Genomic DNA, 19,933 nt, shown 5'->3' on the forward strand with positions numbered 1-19,933 from the left:
CCTCTAAGACCCAGAGATGCTTTAGAGCAACAATTATATTTTATAAAGAAAGGAGTTTAAATAATTTGTTTTTCTGTTATTTTTTCACCTCTAAATCCTGGGTCCTATTGTTTAGTCTTACAATGCCATTGGCCAGGATATTTGCATATAAATACCCCCCACAGAGCCAGTTTGTGTCCAAAGACATGATTGACTCTCTCACAACGAACACAAACATTTACAGCCTTCAAACAAAAGGAACATCAGTCAACACAAGTCCAAAATAAATTGAGCAAATGTTTGGGATGTATTTGAGAATGGGCCTTTCTCAAATGAATGGATGCCGGATGTACTGGGAAGCAGACACACGAAACGCGTCTGTAGCTGATGTGATGCCACGCAACCGATTTCAGTCTTTGTTGACCTTGTTACATCTGGTTGACAACTTGACCGTGCCAGAGAAGGACAAGAAGGACAAACTCTGGAAACTCCGACCATGGCTGGATTTGTTCAGAGAGAAATGCCTACAGGTGGTTCCAGAAGAGCACAACTCTGGATATGACTTGCCAGTGTAATGGCCCTGACTCTGGCGGCTGCATCCCAATCGTTGTGACTGTCAAGAACAGCAGCAACCTCAGCACTCGACATGGAGCAGAAGGTGTGCATGGAGTCAGGGAGAGTACTCGCTTTCCTGGTTTCCATCTCCTGGCTGTTTTGATAGATGGTAGACCACCTGAAGGCATCCTGGACCTCTCCACCAGACAGCTGCTCAGACTCACGAACCAGACTCTCATACGGTTCACAGAGGAGGCGCTCACCGATGCCGTGGCCCGCAAAGGGTTCCCTGCTGAGGGCATCCGCTACCACATTCTTCGACCCAGGCACATACTTGAGATCGAAGTCATATGATGCAAGCTTGGCCACCCAGCGCTGCTCACACGCATCCAGCTTCGGCTTAGTCAGAATATGAGTAAGTGGGTTGTTATCAGTCCATGCCGTGAACACATGTCCCTTAAGCCAGTGGCTGAACTTTTCACAAACTGCCCATTTGAGAGCCAGAAACTCAAGACGGTGGGCAGGATACACACTCTGTGACTTGTTCAATGATTTACTGGCAAAAGCAATAGGACGTGCTCTGTCTTCCCCAGGAGCCACTTGTGAGAGCACAGCACCTAAACCATCTGTCGATGCATCAGTTGACAGGATGAATGGGCGGGAGAAGTCAGGGTGTGCCAGCACAACGTTAGCCAGCAAGGCATCCTTCAAAGCCTGCACAGCCTCCTCACATTCAGGTGTCCAGTCCGCTGGAGCCAGTTTCCTGTACTGCTCTCTGCGTTTATCTCGGTCTTCCCTAATCCACTTCTTCCTCTTCTCTTTTGTGCCAGAGGTCAATTGGAAGAGAGGCTTTGCGATACTGGAACAATTGGAAATGTAATTTTGATACCACATCACGAGACCAAGGAATGATTGAATCTTCTTTGGAGAAGGTGTCCGTCCATCAGGAAGCATCAAGTCTGCTTTTGTGACATTAGCAATGGCCTCAACTTTGGCAGGGTCCGTAGATACACCTCTGCTGTCGATGACATGACCGAGGAAATGGACAGACCGACGCAGCAGATGACACTTTTTAGGTGCCAATTTGAGGTTGTGTGCGCGCAGTCGCTGGAACACCATCTCAAGACGCTCCAAGGCCACGTCCTCACTGGGCGCAAAGACCATCACGTCGTCCAGGTAGCAGAGTAGAGAAAGGAAGTTCTGGTCCCCAAAGATGCTCATCATCATCCTCATGAAACTGGCAGGACTATTGCACAAGCCTTGAGGGAGACGATTATATTCGTAAAGACCAGTAGGTGAGGAGAAAGCAGTAAACTTCTTGTCATCTTCATGCAGCGGAACATTATAAAATCCAGAAGTGAGATCCATCGTGCTGAAGAGTGCATTACCCCCCATGGCTGCGAGGCAGTCAGCCTGGTGTGGAAGCGGGTAAGCATCCTTGACTGTGCGGGCATTGAGCCAGCGGAAATCAGTGCAAATTCTCAGATCCCCATTCTTCTTCCACACGAGGACCAGAGGGGAAGCAAACTCGCTCTTGGACTTCCTGATGATCCCTCTCTCCTCCATCTCAGTCAATGCAACACGGAGCTTCTGGAAGTGGCCAGGTGGGACGCGTCTGTAGGGCAACCTGAACGGTTTCTCGTCCACCAGGTGGATCCTATGGACGAAGTCAGTTGCCTCCCCACAGTCAAGTCCATCCCTGGAGAATACGTCAGCATACTCCAGCGATAGCTCACACATCTTATGTTTCCAATGATCAGACACCTCACAGGCATCAAGATTCAGGTTACCAAGACCACATTGCCTCAGAGACTCAGTCATGTCAGAAGACCGAGAGGACTCTCCAGAGCCGACATGTTGACTATTAGAACAGACACGCGCACTGTCCGCCGTGTCCATATCTTCCAGTGCCGTACATGGAGATACATCTGCCAACTTGGCATTCCTCCTTAAGGTGACGGGGTTGTCAGTAGGGTTAATAATCTTCATCGGAACCCAACCGTCACCCCACAAGGGAGTGACGACACGACCGACCAGAATGTTGCGGGGCATAGAGTGGGACTTTGTGGGCTCAACCACAACAGTGCAGCCGGGTGGACCACGTGATGCAGCAGGGAGCTTCCCCCATACAAGGTGCTCATGGCCAGGAAGTAAAGTGACAGCCCGGTGGAGCTTCACAGTTCCAACAACATTGGGGACGTCTTCTCCCACCCAGCGATGGACACCAGCAAGCATGGCCAGGAATCGAACACGGTCCCCTTCGTCATCGGAGCACCCTGGTTCGGACATCATTTCCCAGTACTTCTCAGACTCCTTGAGCCTCCGTATGAGGTATTTGATCACGTTAGTGCCTATTATTAGGTCATCGGTCTGCCCAGGGACAATCAACGTGGGCACATTCACCTTACGCCCATATACCTCAAGCTCCAAATCACACTGACTCTTTGCATATGCTTTCATGCCTCCACATCCAACCAAAACAACATTAGTGTTCCGTAGGTCATCACGGCTTAGGGAGCCAGCCTCAACCATAGTGTCAATGGCGGTCTCACTTATAGAACACGCCATGGAGCCTGAGTCTAGCAACCCCCTCACAGTTGTGCGTCCATTCACAACGACTGGGGTGTAGAACAAACTGTCACTGTCCTGCAAATGCTGCGTATTCTGAATAATAACTTTGGAGTGGCTAGGAAAAGCCTCACTCACTGCCTCATACACCGATTGGAGATCTGGGATCTCGTCGAGGGACTTGTCGCTAGAGCCCACACTTCTCCCCTCGAAATGTGGGCGAGCTAGTTTCCCTGGTGGGGGGGAGCTGAGGCAGTTGCGGTGACAGCAGACTGAGAATCAGGGGATGAGGAAGCAGGGCATTGTTGCTTCATGTGGCCTGGCTGGTGACAGATAAAGCAGAGGCGATTGAAGCGGCAATGAGCGATGGTTGAGTGGGAGTGCTCACTACAGATCCCACATGCACCTTGACCTGAAGATGTCCTCCTTTGCTGTGACTGTGACCCCCCGCGGCCAAGAGAACTGGAAGGTGGGTAGGCATGAGAGGCAAAACCTGTGCGTGGTGCCGGCGATAGGCTACTCAAGACTTGGCTCAGCATCTCTGCCATTTTATCCATGCTGGTCTGGAGTGAGGCAGTCTCCGTAGCCATCTGATATGGTTGGACATTCTGCTTGCATGAAAGCATCAGTGGACTAGGCTCGCCCACTGGCTCAGATGTGAGAGGCTCACTCACAGCAGAAACCATCTGCTGGGTGTTGCGGTGTGATGGCGCCGCTCTCGGTCTGGACCGCTGCTCTCGCTGAAACTCATCAATCCTCTCCTGCACCTCCTTGGCTGTCCATTGGTCAGTGAGTTTGCTGTTGAACTTCATAGAAAGAGACTCGTTAGGGCAATTTCGCACGAACATCATGGCCACTTCCTTGCTAATATTGTCCATTGTCCTCCCTAGACGTCGAAGACTCTCATCTGCTACATCCGCAGCCCCATTGATACGCACCCAATAATCAACAGGGGCCTCATGGGGTTCAGGCAGGGTGTTGTAAAAGTCCAACAGAGGCATACAGGAATATGAAATGTCACTGAAGTGCTGCTTCAGGATGGTATAGATCGAATCAGGTTGGTGGACAATGTCAATGGAGGGATCGCTGCGTAGTCCAATCCTGACAACGTCTTTGGCTCTTCCCATAAGCCTAATGAGTATCTCATCTGACTGCTTAGTGACAACAGTATTCCTCTTCCTCAGATATGCGGACACCAGTTCAATCCACTCATGAATAGAACATCTGTCAGCACCATCACCACGGAAGACAGGTGGCTCTCTGGTGTCAGACTTCATGACTAGACTGAGCTGAGAAAGGTCAAGTGTAGCCTGGTTGGAAGACTGACCGAGCATCTGTGTCGCACAGTAGCCATCACCATGGAGCTCTGCAGCATGGCTGGGCGATGACCCGTAGACATGAGGTGGTGTAGCATAGCTGATGGAAGGGCTGTAGAAATGGGGCTGTGTAGCATGGGTGGGAGGAGAGTTGTAGGCATGGGGCTGTATAGCATGGCTGGGAGAAGGGTCGTAGGCATGGGGCTGTGTAGCATGGCTGGGAGAAGGGTTGTAGGCATGGGGCTGTGTAGCATGGCTGGGAGAAGGGTTGTAGGCATAGGGCTGTGTAGCATGGATGGGAGAGGGGATGTAGACATGGGGCTGTGCAGCATGGCTAGGAGGAGGGCAGTAGACATGGGGCTGTGCAGCATGGCTGGGAGAAGAGTTGTAGACATGGGCTTGTGTAGCACGGCCGGGAGGAGGGCAGTAGACGTGGGTCTGAGCAGCATGGCTGGAAGAAGGGTTGTAAATATAGGGCTGAGCAGCATGGCTGGGAGAAGGGCTGTGGCCATGGGGCTGAGTGGCATGGTGGGTAGAAGGGCTGTGGGTATGGGGCTGAGTGACATGGCTGGTAGAAGGGCTGTGGCCATGGGGCTGAGTGGCATGGTGGGTAGAAGGGCTGTGGGTATGGGGCTGAGTGACATGGCTGGTAGAAGGACCGTGGGCATGGGGCTGAGTGGCATGGTGGGTAGAAGGGCTGTGGGTATGGGGCTGAGTGGCATGGCCGGTAGAAAGGCTGTGTGTCTACGTTGTGTTGTTGCTGTATGATAAGTCAAAAGACCTTGGTGCATTGTCCTGACTACTGTGTGGCTGTGCATGTGTGTATTCACCATCAGACAAGAGTCCGGCTGTAATAGAATCACCAATCTGTGTAAACAGCTCAGTGGTCAAAGCACCAAATTGTTTAAATGCATTGTCTGTGACATCATTACCATCATGAAAGGGAGTGGAAAAGGGCAGGGCAGCCTCAACATCACCAATAAATAACACATGTTCACCAACATCTTGTGAACCAACTGTTCCTGGTTTAACTGAAACATCAGGTAAAAACCTGTCCCCTTTACTCCCCTCTGACATCACTGATCAGGTACACACAATGCACTTTTAAAAAAAGCACACAAAAAGAAATAAATGCCCAATGTAATAATAATATCAATATGGCAAAAAAACATCTAATATCGAGCAAAACTATTTCAAGGGACCTTTCGTCATGTAGGCGCAGCAGTTGATGACGAGCAATTAAGCTGATCTTCTTGAACTCACGGGATCACGGCACCAGTTGTAACCCTCTAATTCGGTCTGCTGCTCAGAAGAATGACACAATGCTTCGCCTCTGTTCACCATTTATTTGTAGACACTGGTGGGGACAGACAACATGTTCATGTCAGACATGGCAACATGGGTACAATACTCCAGCTCCGTTGCTCAAGGAATCCAACAAGGAAGAAGGATTAATTAAACACACATAATTAATGTAAATGTAAATATAGGCACACTGTACCCAACAGTAACATTTAAATTCTCATTGAAAACGTTTCTCATACAATCTGAATACAAAACCCCTCCCAACACACACCTGGTGGGGACAGACAACATGTTCATGTCAGACATGGCAACATGGGTACAATACTCCAGCTCCTGTACACAAACACACACAATAACATTCAATTATTACAGGCTAAATGCAATGAATCAAATGATACAAGTCAACTTAAATCAACTCTTGCACATCCATAACGTTAAACATTGTGTACAAATCACAGTTAATACAGGAATATACACTTTATATGATAGAAATGGAGCGGAGTTGTAAACACCAGCCTACCGTTGCTCAAGGAATCCAACAAGGAAGAAAGAGCAACGTCACGTGCGCACATTTGACCACAGTGAATTGTGGGTCCACCAGCGGAGGGCGCTGTACATTTTGACGAACTTCATCAAATAAAATAAATGTAAAATAACTCCTGTTACAGACGCTTGTCTCTCGAGTAAGTAAACATGCTGTAAAGTTGCCACTGTATAATATCATGTTGTATCCCTTGGGTAGACTAAACTAGCTTGTGGAGCCTGGCGTGAACGGAACGTTTGTTATTGTTGACTTTGATGTAGCATCGGAAACCCATGTCTTTGTTTTGGAACATGACTGTCATGGCGGAACTTCAACCTGGTGTTGGCACTTTTCCCATTCACAGCCCTTTCATCTACATAAACGTTCATATTTCAAATATTAAATTCTTACCCCGTGGCCACAGATGTTACAATTGGAATCGGATGGGTCTAAGTACATATCTTCCATATTGTTCAATAAAAAAACATTTAAATCCGAACGGTGGCCATTTTCTCATAGATGTATAATGTATCAGAGTGCAATACACATCCCAACCGATAGGGTCGCGTAATTGAAAGCAAGAGGAGAAAATGGCCACCGATTGGATTAAAATGCTTTTTATTAAACAATACGGAAGATACTGGTACTTAGACCCACCCGATTCAAATTGTAACATCCGTGGTCATGGGATAAGCACTTTATATTTGAAATCTGACCGTTTATATAGACGTACGGATTGTACACGTAGAAAGTGCAAACACCAGGTTGAAGCGCCGCCATGACAGCCATGTTTCAGCGCTATTTCGTCCATAGACTTGCCGGCAGTGGTGTGTTCTACCGTCAGATGCTGTGTACGGCGTACACCTTGAGATTATTTTTCGTCGCCATCGTATACCTTCAAAAACTGTTCAAAACAGCGCATCTGATACGCTGTGATACGCTGTGATACGCTAACTGCCCAAGGCAGGGGGGGGCAGCAAGAATGTGGGCTAACTCTGAGTTGATGGCTTATCAAGTGTGAAGCTATTGTTCTTGAGGTGATAAGTAATGGCTGCGACGGAATTCACACATTAACAACGACGCGAATACTAATGAAGTACTTTAATCAGGCGCGTCTGATGCGTCTCCAGAACAGCCTCCGTCTGCTGCACCAGAGGCAGAGACACGGCCACTGTCCCGGACAGAATCGCTCTCTCTGCTCTCATCTGTAGCCCCATATAGTACCTCTCCCTCCGCTATGTAGCTCCGAGATGAGGTCCTATATCGTTCTCTGCCGTTCGGCTGAAAAATGTCCGCACATTTGCCACTTTACATGTTTCTTACCCCTTTCTGCACATCGTATCCAAAAAGTAAAGGTATTCTGAAATGATCACAGATGTTTGAAATTTTAACTCACCATAAAATCTAACAAACGAGTTGAAAAAAGTGTTTAAATCGCTTCTCTCCTGAGCCGGTTCAATAATATTATGCATTAGAAGATGCAATTCAACATTTGACCAGTAGGGCAATCAGTAATGTTATCTCTATGGGCGCAACTCTTGCGCAATGTCTTAAAAACATGTAACCGGCGGAGGAGAGAGGCGAATAAAGTGCTTTTTTCAACTCGTTTGTTAGATTTTATGGTGAGTTAAAATTTCAAACATCTGTGATCATTTCAGAATACCTTTACTTTTTGGATACGATGTGCAGAAAGGGGTAAGAAACATGTAAAGTGGCAAATGTGCGGACATTTTTCAGCTGAACGGCAGAGAACGATATGGAACCTCATCTCGGAGCTATACAGCGGAGGGTGAGGTTCCGATTGGAGCTACTCTCATCTGCTGACACTGACACATACACTCAATAAGGAAAACCAGCCTGTCGATTCCAGCGTTGCTCTTGTTTTCACATTCAATATTTTTGTGGGCCACGAAAATGTTCACATTAAATATTTTTGTGGGCCACACACGCGCGCGAAGCGCGCGGAAAATTTTCACATTCAATATTTTTGTGGGCCACACACGCGCGCGAAGCGCGCGTGCACATTTTTTACATTTTGTGGGAGGCAGGGAATAATCATAGTATACCTTCAAAAAAGAAGTAGAACACAACACTGCTTGCCGGTTCCCGAAAATAGCAGATCTACAAGCTCACAACGCGTCGATCAGACTCGACACTTTGTGAGCTTGTAGGTCTGCTATTTTCAGCGCTCATGCAATATTAGTATAAATTAGGCTTCACGTCGGATGATATCTAATCTACAAGTCTAATAATCATCTAATGTGTTATTTTCAACAGGACAGAATGTTGTCTTGTCACTTGTCAGCCTGCAAAAATGGAGGAACTGCTGATGAAGAAAGACCTCGGACTTGCATTATGATACAGCCATATATATTATTTTTCTAAATAAAATGGTTACATTCATACCCTGCTTGCTCTACTACTCATTGGTCATGGTATATTTTACATTGCATTCATAATGAAAAAATGTACGACCCACAATTCTATAAGGGTTCTTTTGAACCGTTTCATGATATAGGAGATGGTCTTTTCATTTGGCAGAATGGTTCATAATTACATGACTGTAAGAATTGCAGATATAATCGTGAAACTCTTGTACATTCTATTAGTATTTACTTCTACATGTAATCATTATTTTGCTGGAGGACCCCAGCACATTGGATTACACTTTACTGGTCTTATAGATACAATAGGCTACAGTAAACCTAATGTTATCCATATACACCAATTAAAAGCATGAAACGGTCTCAGTTGAACAAAAAAAACAACGATTAGGCTGTATATGACAAGGTATTTGAACATTAGCATGTCATCTATTCTAAAGTAATGCCCATCATTTTTTCTAAAGTTTAGTCCAAAGAATATAACTGGAAATGACAGTGAAACATTATGTTCTCAGAAATAAGGAATCACACATGACATGAGTATGAAACGTTTTGTTTTATTATTATATTGTTGACTATGCCTCATCGCCATGGATGTCTCGAGTCCCAGTGGACGTCACCAGCACCGGACTGTCTTCGTGGTGGGAACTGGGAAGGAATGTTGAACACACACACACACACACACACACACACACACACACACACACACACACACACACACACACACACACACACACACACGCACACACACACGTTTAGTGCTACTCTGCTAATTTACACAATATATTTAGTTTGCTAAAAGATGCAATCAATACAGAACACAATACAACAGCAGCAAAGATTGAATAGTTTCACCTTGCTGGCGCATCAGTGCCACTGGTGAGACGGTGATGATGGGAATTGGGGACTGTTTATCCTTCTGTTTATACAGCAAACTTGCAACTGGTCCAACTGTGTACTGGTTCAACAAGAGGCAGATTTCACGTGGTCGAAGAAATAACATGGCTTCGTGTTGTATTTTGTGATCCAAAGGTAGACAAAAATTTAAACTAAGTCGGAACGGAACGTTCATGAAGTCTATTCAGTGTTGCCAGACCTTGTGAGAGAAATAAGCAACCAGGTCTATGAAAACAAGCCCAAATGAAAAACACCTAAGCCAAGAGCACTTTAAACCTAGACATGGGCTATTTGAAAATTGCCGATCTACAAGCTCACAACGCGTAGCGATGTGACGCATTGTGAGGTTGTAGATCTGCTATTTTCTAAGAAATCTTGAGGAAAAAAAGCGCTAAATGTATGGAATATTTTTGAAACATTTTAACAACACAAATCTGGTACAGGGGTCACTGGCAGAAATTATATTTTCAGATGAGGGTCCGTGGACAAGTACACAATTATTTTATTTATGTATTTAAAAACAAGCCCAAAAAAAGTAACCCTCAATTACCAATATTTACAAAGTCCCAGAGTCGCTTATAATAAGCAGACATGGCAACACTGGTTGATGACAACATCAACATGTGTTGAGTGTTGTTGTAGTGAGAACTGGGAGGGGAAAGTTACAATGTAGACCACACCCCCACTCATCCTCCCCTCCCATCAAGGAAGGGCAGTGCCCCAAAGCATTATGGTCATTGTAGTAATACTGCAGTCCAGTCAAACCCCAGTCAAAAGCACATACTTCTATATTGTTCTGGCCATAGGGTGCAAATTTCAAAATTTGCGACTGTTATCTACTACAAATATTATTAACATTGAGTGATTGTAAATTCTTCCAGGGGTGAAGTGCTCCTTTAATATCCAAGCATCGGGCGTCGGTTCTCAGCAGCTTATATTGGCCAGCTCCTGACGATGGTGATGTGGACCAGCCACACCTGAGCTGGCTGCTGGGTGAGGGAGACGCCCGGCCCTTGCCCTCATACGGCGTGCAGGGGAGGGACCGGGGACGTGTGGCACAACAGTTGTATGACCCCCTCTGAAGCCAAAATAAAAAAACATGCCCTGTGTTTATAATGTAGCGTTACACAACATGGAGGTACAGTAGAGTTGTTTAAACAACTGAACTACATGTGTTTATAATGTAACGTTACACAACATGGAGGTACAGTAGAGTTGTTTGAGCTTGTATATCGGCTATTTTCTAAAGATTTTTTATACATGTTGAACCTGTGAAGTATTCTGCACAATGAGTAATTTTACTTTTGGTACTTTAAGTATTATTTTGATGCCGATACTTTTGTACTTTTACTAAAGTACATTTTGAATGCAGGATCTCTACTTGTAACAGAGTATATCTACATTGAGGTGACTGTTATAAAACATTAAGTGGTCACCTCAGTCTACACTGCCCTCTGCTGGTGACTCTGAATAGCATGCATATACATTAAATCACATGGTATGTTGGCTGTTAAACATATTTGGAGGATCACAATGTGTCTGTATTACACTTTATTTAAATCATAGTATAGTAAGATCATTTAAGGTTCTGTCTGCACTACTAGGATGTTTATGTTTGAGCAAATGTATTAAGCTCTACTCCATGATCTCCTTTTCTCTCACCTTGATACGAGGCAATTAGCCTAAATAATATTCTGCTAAAGTTCACATTTAAATAAACATGGAATCAACTGTGTAGAGAAAGTGTGGGTGTCTCTTAAAAGAGCCTTTGGGTTGTTGGTAGATCAAGTCAGCATTATTAACCTCTGAAGCCATACGGCGTTGTGTGCTAATCCTAAATACACTATTTACAGCAATTCAGCAAATCAGATGTACTGTAATAAGAAGAGGCTCCATGTAAAATGAATGACAACCACTGGTACACAACTGCAATTCAAAGATGTATTCATTCAAGCAATAAGCGATATGCATTTATCACTGTAAACAATGTGCACCTCAAGGACAAATACACCCAGACATTTACATTGATCCTATTATTGATTGATGATGGTCTATTGCATAATTACAGATGGTCCATTGGAAAATGTTTGTTTTCTTTAGTTTTGTTGCATGTACACAACCGTTGTACATTATTATTGGGGCGGTGTAGCCGCCCCCTATAAGTGAGTTTTGGACACCGACCAAAAAATTTGTGTACCCCCTAACCCTTCCATTGTTAATGCAAATCGATACTTTTTTCATATCAGCCAATCACATTACAGCTAGTGTCATCACCACTAACTGTAATGTGATTGGCTGACTTTGCAAATTCAGGACTGTGATTGGCTAGCGAAACACATGACACATGTGCAGCCCTATGAATAGCAGTATGGACTTTAACAAAAGTCATTTATCCTTTTTTTAAAGTGAGTCATGTCGTGATGACCACACACCGCCCACTTCACACTGGGTGTGATTTTTACTATATTTTTTAAAAACATTTCATAATGGTGAAAATAGCCGATCTACAAGCTCACAACGCATCTCACGGCGACAGGTTGTGAGCTTGTAGATCTGCTATGTTCACTGCTTTTGTTTGACACTCTTGCATGATGAAGTCAGGCATACATTTTTGACAAAAAGTAGAAAAATTACGATACAAGGTTTCTAACCGATTAATAGTAAGGAGGTGGGGTGGGGTGGTCCTTGAGGTGTAGATGACAACTAAACATCAGTTTACAGTGTATTAGTTGTAGGAGGTGGGGTGGGGTGGTCCTTGAGGTGTAGATGACAGCTAGAGTAACAGTTTACAGTGTAGTTGGCAGCGATGGTCCGGTTCATCAGGCGCGCAGATCAGTGATGTGGACGTACTGGACACACCAGGTATGATGGTGATGCTGGAGGGTCACAGCCTGAAGGGACACACATACAGACAATACATTATGATAAAACAATGCATTACTTCAATACATTATGGTAAAACACTTCATTACTTCAATACATTATGGTAAAACACTTCATTACTTCAATACATTATGGTAAAACACTTCATTACTTCAATACATTATGATAAAACACTTCATTTGACACTTACGATCCAGGTTGGTTTGTTATATAATCTTCTTGATTAGATAACATATTTCAACCTGGCATCCCTATTTTGGTCATGTGATCATAAGTGTAGATGTTCTAAAATGTATTGCATTCATTACTGCAAACAGTTTCCACATCAAGGACCCAGGCATTTGCATTTATTGATTATTATTGATGGTGAAGATGACAGTTAGAGTAACATCTGTTTACAGTTTACTTGTCAGCCAAGGTCCGGTCCATCCAGGTACGCAGTGCAGTGATGCGGGCCAACCCAGCAGGCTTGCTGTGAACGCCTTTCGCGTCCCAGGAGGTCACACCAACCAGGGTCCAGGGTTCCGTTCCGTTCTTACACACCAGGGGGCCTCCAGAGTCACCCTGAAACAACGAGTAGTTGTGTTTTAACGTGTTTCATGTTCAGTGTTGCGGGTAAAGGCGTTAAAATTAACGCTGTTACTATAACGGAATACTTTTTTGGGTAACAGAGTAACCTAACGCATTAGGTTTGCAATAGAGTAATCAGTTACTAGTTACCTTTTCCAAAATAATGGCGTTACTTAGTTACATTTAAGATCTAATTTGTTGCCACAAATGAAAAGGAAAATCCGTCCGACACATTTGCGAGGTTTCCTGATCAATGAACTAGTCGCTCGTCACTGTCAACGGCACGGAGACTTGCACGGATGTTACACAGAAATTGGTGACTGGGCCAACAGGGTGTGGTGATTGTGTTATCATTCTATTCGGCTCTGTATTCAACGGGTCACCACTTATGGCGTAACACACTTGTTTTTATTACATTCATTTGCCGCACGTGTGCGACATGGCAAACATTGAGAGATGACAGAGAGGTTCTCCTTTAGTACGGTCATGGAAGTATTCACACTATTTTTGGATGTACTGGTGAAAGGAGGAGTCAATGCAAATAGCCACGCCCATCACAGCTCCACCTCCACAACACTGGCGGTCACTCTGGTAGGCTTGCTTTTGATTTTGGAAGAAGACAGGGCACTATTGATTGACATTAAATAATGAATTCTCTCTCTCTCTCTCTCTCTCTCTCTCTCTCTCTCTCTCTCTCTCTCTCTCTCTCTCTCTCTCTCTCTCTCTCTCTCTCTCTCTCTCTCTCTCTCTCTCTCTCTCTCTCTCTCTCTCTCTCTCTAAAAACAAACAACAAGTCAACCAGCTTAAACAGCGCAATGCAACTCGGAAACAGTGTTGCCATGTCCGCTTATTATAAGCGACTTTGGGCTTGTTTTTCTGTAGAGTTGCTTGTAAATATTATTGCGGGTTGTGTTTTTTGGGCTTATTTCTAAAGTGTAGTTGCTTATTTGGCCTTGTTTCCTAATGTCCTAAAGTCTTTTGTTGGGCTTGTTTTCGTAGATCTGGTTGCGTAATTCTCTCGCACAATCTGGCAGCACTGTTCAGAGTGAGACACGCTGCTCACGCACACACATACACACAGCGCTCTCTCTCTCTCTCTCTCTCTCTCTCTCTGGGTCTGTTTGTTGCGGTCAGGTACAGTGATCCTCTCCTAGCCACGGTGGCTGCTGTAATGTGCTCTCATTGGCTGTGTGTGATCGCACCCCGTTCATACTGTATGATACTGTCTGATGTCCAGTCGGCGACAGAGTCAAATATCAAACGTGCTAGATATCTACAAACACTCGGGAAATAATCTAACAAGTTACTTTTCTCAGAAAGTAATCCTGTAACGTAACAAGTTACTTAAAAGTAACGTTACCCAACACTGTTCATGTCTAAATGTCATCTCGATGTTTTCCTCTCTTTGTAGTTTAAGTGTGTGTCACTCACCTTGCAGGTTACAGCTCCAGAGGCTCCAGCACAGATCATCTGACTGGTGATGTTGAATTGGTTGAGGAAGCATCTCTGGCGGTCATCGTTGGTGAAGAGGGGCACACAAGCCTGCTGGAGTTTGTCAGGTTTCTCATTAGCTGGAAAAATACACAGCAGTGAAACGTTAGGTTTGTGCTATAGACACCAATGTGCCACTGAGAATGACACATTGGCCCTCATTTATCAACGCGCTGTGGACCAAATAATGGGCATACGGCGAGATCACCGCAACTTTGGGCATTTATCAATATATCCTGACGTTTTCAGCCTACCGCCCGTACAGATCTCACGTCAGGTCGCAGGCAGTTGTTGGCTTTGGCTACAGCCGTTTGTTCCATTGTAGACCTGACCGTCTGACAGGCATCTGGACACATCTATCCACTCCAAAATGTATCTAACACACTAATAAATAATCCCTGTGAAAATATATAATTTTATATAAAGTAATTTAAACAAACTGCTTTAACAGTCATTTAGATAAGATTACAGATCTGGCTGCATTGAAAATAGCAGATCTACAAGCTCGCAAGTGTCGCATCGCGGCGCGTTGTGAGCTTGTAGATCTGCTATTTTCAAAATATACGAGCACTTTTGCGAGAGCATTTTCGGGAGTCGGGACTCCCGACCATCTTTTCATGGACAGTGAGGCCTACAAACTTACAGTAGCAGTATAAATGTATATACGAGCGTATTCCATTCATGACGATGTGATTGGTATGATAATATGTCATTCATGTCATTCATGTCATTCAACTTAAATAGTTAGTGGCTGTCATGTCATTGTCCTTTTTGAGAAGAGGGCCTTTGATGTTTGTTAGAAACATTCAAGGTAATGACCAAAACATGTAGTAGCCCTAACATTGTTATTGTTGTATTACATCGTCTGGAAGCTTTGCCGGTTGTACAGTTATATTCTGGACAAGATTTCAAACGGAAATAATAATGATTGACAATCGTTCATTGATCCTACTGTGAATGTGGTTAGTCTGCTCTATTAGTTTGCTCAGCGTTAGCCTACTGACATCCTACTCTATTCTAAATCATTGAAGAGACTGGTGAAATAGTCCAGTCACTGTGGCTGATGAATGGAAAGAGTGTGTTTCCTGTCATTCACTCACTGTGGTTGCGGGTCCAGCCCCAGCCAGTGGTCACACACTCCGTGCCAGGAGGGAAGTTGTCAGTGTCAGCCAGACACACAGGGGTTACATGACTACACCTAACCCGTTGGTAAGAGTACAGCGGGATCAGCTTGATCAGTGAGATGTCATAGTCAGAAGTGTTGGGGTTGTATTTGGGGTGTTTGAAGACCTATCAGGGACATTTTAACTGTTAGTAGTTAAAAAGAAGAAGAAAAAAAACAACAGCAAACAACAGCAAACAAAACAAAAACATGTAGCTTGTTGATTGAATGCCTGCCTTTAACCACATTTTCCAGTCAGGAAACATCCAATCACCCAAGCACCCTGATAATACATGTGACAAAATGATGTTGCATCCCTATTATACATATATTACAAAACAGAGCACATACCTCCCCAATTCTCCTGACATGGTTTTTGTTTGTGTTTCTGTCTGTGCGGTCGTGCAGGCCCAGGACTACTTCATGTTCAGATTCACTGAAACGGTTTACAAATAAATAATTTAAAAAGGGTGATTGGGGCTGCTTTACTCAGAGAGTTGAGAAAGAGTAATACCTGATTTATAAATACAGTAGGCCTATTATAACATAGATAACTGAGATCTGATTGGGTCACACAGGCTCAGTTAAGTTTAGATGTAATTAAAAACATCACAGGAGGAGTAAAGATGTACATGTTTTTCAAACTACTGAAAAGGTTGTAAAGTGTGAGGGCGGAGCTTATGGGTCACAGTGACAGATGTGTTCCTCATGAGTAGAGGTATATGTGTAAGCATGTTTCATGGCTGTAACATTAAACATGACATATGCCTCTTCAAAGTTTGGATTTTCAATCGATTGCTCTAGCACCCCCCTTGGCCAATAGGAGTAAGGTGTTTTTTCTGCAGTGATTGGCATTCTACCATACTGCAAAGTTGTGTATACACTACGGTGACTACACACTGTGTGCTTGGCTCCCTAATCAATACAATAGGGTGCCGACACATTACATGCTTGGTTCCCTAAAAACTAACAAGTAATGCTTGCTATGTTATCTTCTTAAAAAAATAATTGTGATGTCAAACGTAAAAGTTATTGGTCATAGCAGACTGAGACACGAGAACAGGTGTGTGTGTGCGTGCATCTGTTATGGCCCGGATGAAATGACATCTTTCACAGAGTCCTGGCCTCTGACCTAAAATGGTTTTCACAGTCCTGCTTTATAGCCTACTGTATGTATGATAGATTATACACTACATTCAGTACAGAGAGAGACATTATAGTAGCTTGACTACTGTACCTGACATTGCAGTGGGCAGCAGTCACAACCCAGTTCTCCTTGATCAGTGATCCACCACAGAAATGAAAACCGGTGCTGTTCTGAATTCACATAGTTTTGTATTAGCAACAGTATGATTGATCTAACTTGTGATTGATTAATTAAGCCTATAGCCCAGGAGGCCTAAGACGCCACGCTCCTGCTTGCTTGTTTTCATTCTCTGATCTTCCTCAATAAAAAGTCTTTACTTCACCCTGAGTGGAAGTATGTTTCCCATTACAGAACATGTGTCATAGTACAGAAAATATACCATAGGCGTTTCCCACTTCATTATTGAATCAATACAAGTAACACAGTAGATAGACAGGTGTGTGGATGATGACACAGAGAGTGATGTTGTATATATTTACCTGCAGGGACACCTGCCAGGGCCAGGAGTGAGGTTTAGCTTCCTCACCGTTGATGATACCTAATCCATCACGGGGACATCCACTGACCACTGGTTTGATGGCAGGAACACCACAGCCTGAAGGACCTACACACACACACACACACACACACACACACACACACACACACACACACACACACACACACACACACACACACACACACACACACACACACACACACACACACACACACACACACACACACACACACACACACACACACACACACACACAGTATTTTAAAACAGTCCATTACTGCAGTTTTAAATCAATTCAACCTTCTGAAGACCAATCAAACGCAGCCATTTCACAGCACATATAATATCTCTGCGCAGATGATTCTGTGTTTTTTTAGACTTTCATATTGTGTGTTTATTTTCTTGTATTTTACAGGTTTATGACCTCTGGTCATTTTAAAATAAAATAAAACAAACATGAGTTATAGCAATGTGTGTTTCCTGTCAAGCTTATTCGGAGGGCTAAATCTTTTGAAAGATCCGAACAGTTTTGATTCGAGATGATTGTTGCAGGTGATGTGAGGTTACCATGGTTACACACACAGAACAATGAGTGGACAGACTAAACTGCCTTTTAGACCCTAGAAACCGTCTATTATACCCTAGCAATCACAGTTTTACCCTAAACAACTACATTCTACACTATTCAATGCTTTCAACACTATCAAAACGTTTAACACTACTAGTACTTCAACACATTTCAAACCTTTCAAACCTTTAACACCTTTCAAACCTTTAGAACGGTAGACCCTTAAAAGCTTTAGAACCTTTCAAACCTTAAACCTTTCAAACCTTTCAAACCTTTCAAACCTTTCAAACCTTTAGAACCTTCAAACCTTTCAAACCATAAACCTTTCAAACCTTTAGAACCTTAAACATTTAAAACCTTTAACATTATGAACACTTACAAAACTATCAATACTCAATACCATCAACATTCTTAGCGATCCCACACTGTTTCTTCAGGAACAGTACTTTCTAGTTATTGTCTAATATTTTCTTTAAAGTGTTTTAGGCCATGTTTGAATTAGGCATCTTAAATGATCTCAAAGCACTTCTATCTCATCTCCTCCTCACTCTCACTCTCTTTCTGTTTTGTTTTAAGTGTAATATGAAGTGTGATACCATGGCCAACTGTATTTATGATCACTTATGCTCATTTATGCTCACTTTAAAAGCCCCTTTTTTATCTTTAATGAACCATTAAAGTCATCTGACAAAACACATTAAACCTGCTTGAACAAACGTCATTGTTGTTTTGCTGTCTGTAAAATAAGTATAACAGTTTAGTTCACTTACACTGAACATCCAGACTGTATTCCGATGATCTCTGTGATCCAAGTTTGTTTCTCACCTTACAGGTGTACCTTGAATTTTCTGAAAAAGAGACATTGTCCCACACCAGCTGAGGACCAGTGGAGATATGTCTGATGTCTCTGTACCAGGTGTAGGTGTGTACTGGTGGGTCGACATCACTGCTGCAGGTCAGAGTCACTTTGCTGCCCTCGACAATTCTTCCTGGTGGATCCACTGATACTGAGGGTACTGGAGCACCTATGGAGGAATAAAGATATAAACTGTAACCTAAAATAACTGCAGTATTTTCTGAGTGTTTATAAGGGATAGGTGACAATATTGCTCACAAATGAACAATACAAATTAATGATTTTAAAATGTGGTGTCTAACGTTACACCAGCTTTGGTTAAAAAAATGAATAAAAAAACATACTGGACACTACACATGAATGAATAACACATTCTCTCAAAGCATTTATGTATCATCTTTCACTTATTGGAATGAACAATCCCAACACAAACTAGAAACATATCTGGCCATAAACAGACAGTATAGTGTGGCAGACTACCTAAACTGACAGTATAGTGTGGCAGACTACCTAAACAGACAGTATAGTGTGGCAGACTACCTAAACAGACAGTATAGTGTGGCAGACTACCTAAACAGACAGTATAGTGTGGCAGACTACCTAAACAGACAGTATAGTGTGGCAGACTACCTAAACAGACAGTATAGTGTGGCAGACTACCTAAACAGACAGTATAGTGTGGCAGACTACCTACGCATAGTAACTGATAAAAACTGAGACAGACATTAACAATGAACAGACCAACAGATCAACAGAGTGATCATAGTTTGGCATTAGAGAAGGGCAGACACAGACAGACAGACAGACAGACAGACAGACAGACAGACAGGTCAATAGAGAAGGGCAGACACAGAAAGACAGACATACAGAGATGATGAGTGACAGACGCACGCACGCACGCACGCACGCACGCACGCACGCACGCACGCACGCACAGAGAGAGAGACACACAGTGAGCTGTGGATTTTTGATTTTTGCATTTTTCCACGTGCACATAGCCGATCAGCTCAGTGCTATTTGAGGTGGGACTCCAGCAGGTGCCCACCCACCAGCCTGCAGAGGGATGACAGGCCCATCCTCCTCCACATTTTCAAACGGAACAAGCAAGTCCGCTGCCGCAAGGCTTTCGGGGATGTCGCCACTGTCCATACGGAACACCCCCTCCATCCTTGCGGCCAGCTGGACTCCCATCTTGTTCACGAGGTCCCTGAAATGGAACAGATACCTCCG

General features: G+C 43.8%; 1 long non-coding RNA gene across 1 annotated transcript; it reads right to left on the bottom strand.

The window, feature by feature from the left end:
* Positions 1-12,207: 12,207 nt before the first annotated feature.
* Positions 12,208-15,664, bottom strand: LOC311045483. Its single transcript, XR_014600774.1, has 4 exons — positions 15,572-15,664; positions 14,412-14,551; positions 12,810-12,974; positions 12,208-12,418 (listed from the first exon to the last, which is right to left on the bottom strand). It is a non-coding gene; the product is annotated as an uncharacterized lncRNA (long non-coding RNA).
* Between the last annotated feature and the right edge of the window lie 4,269 nt (positions 15,665-19,933).

The sequence above is a fragment of the Gymnoscopelus microlampas genome (genome assembly GCF_963454915.1).
Source record: "Gymnoscopelus microlampas genome assembly, chromosome: 5".
NCBI classification, from domain to species: domain Eukaryota; kingdom Metazoa; phylum Chordata; class Actinopteri; order Myctophiformes; family Myctophidae; genus Gymnoscopelus; species Gymnoscopelus microlampas.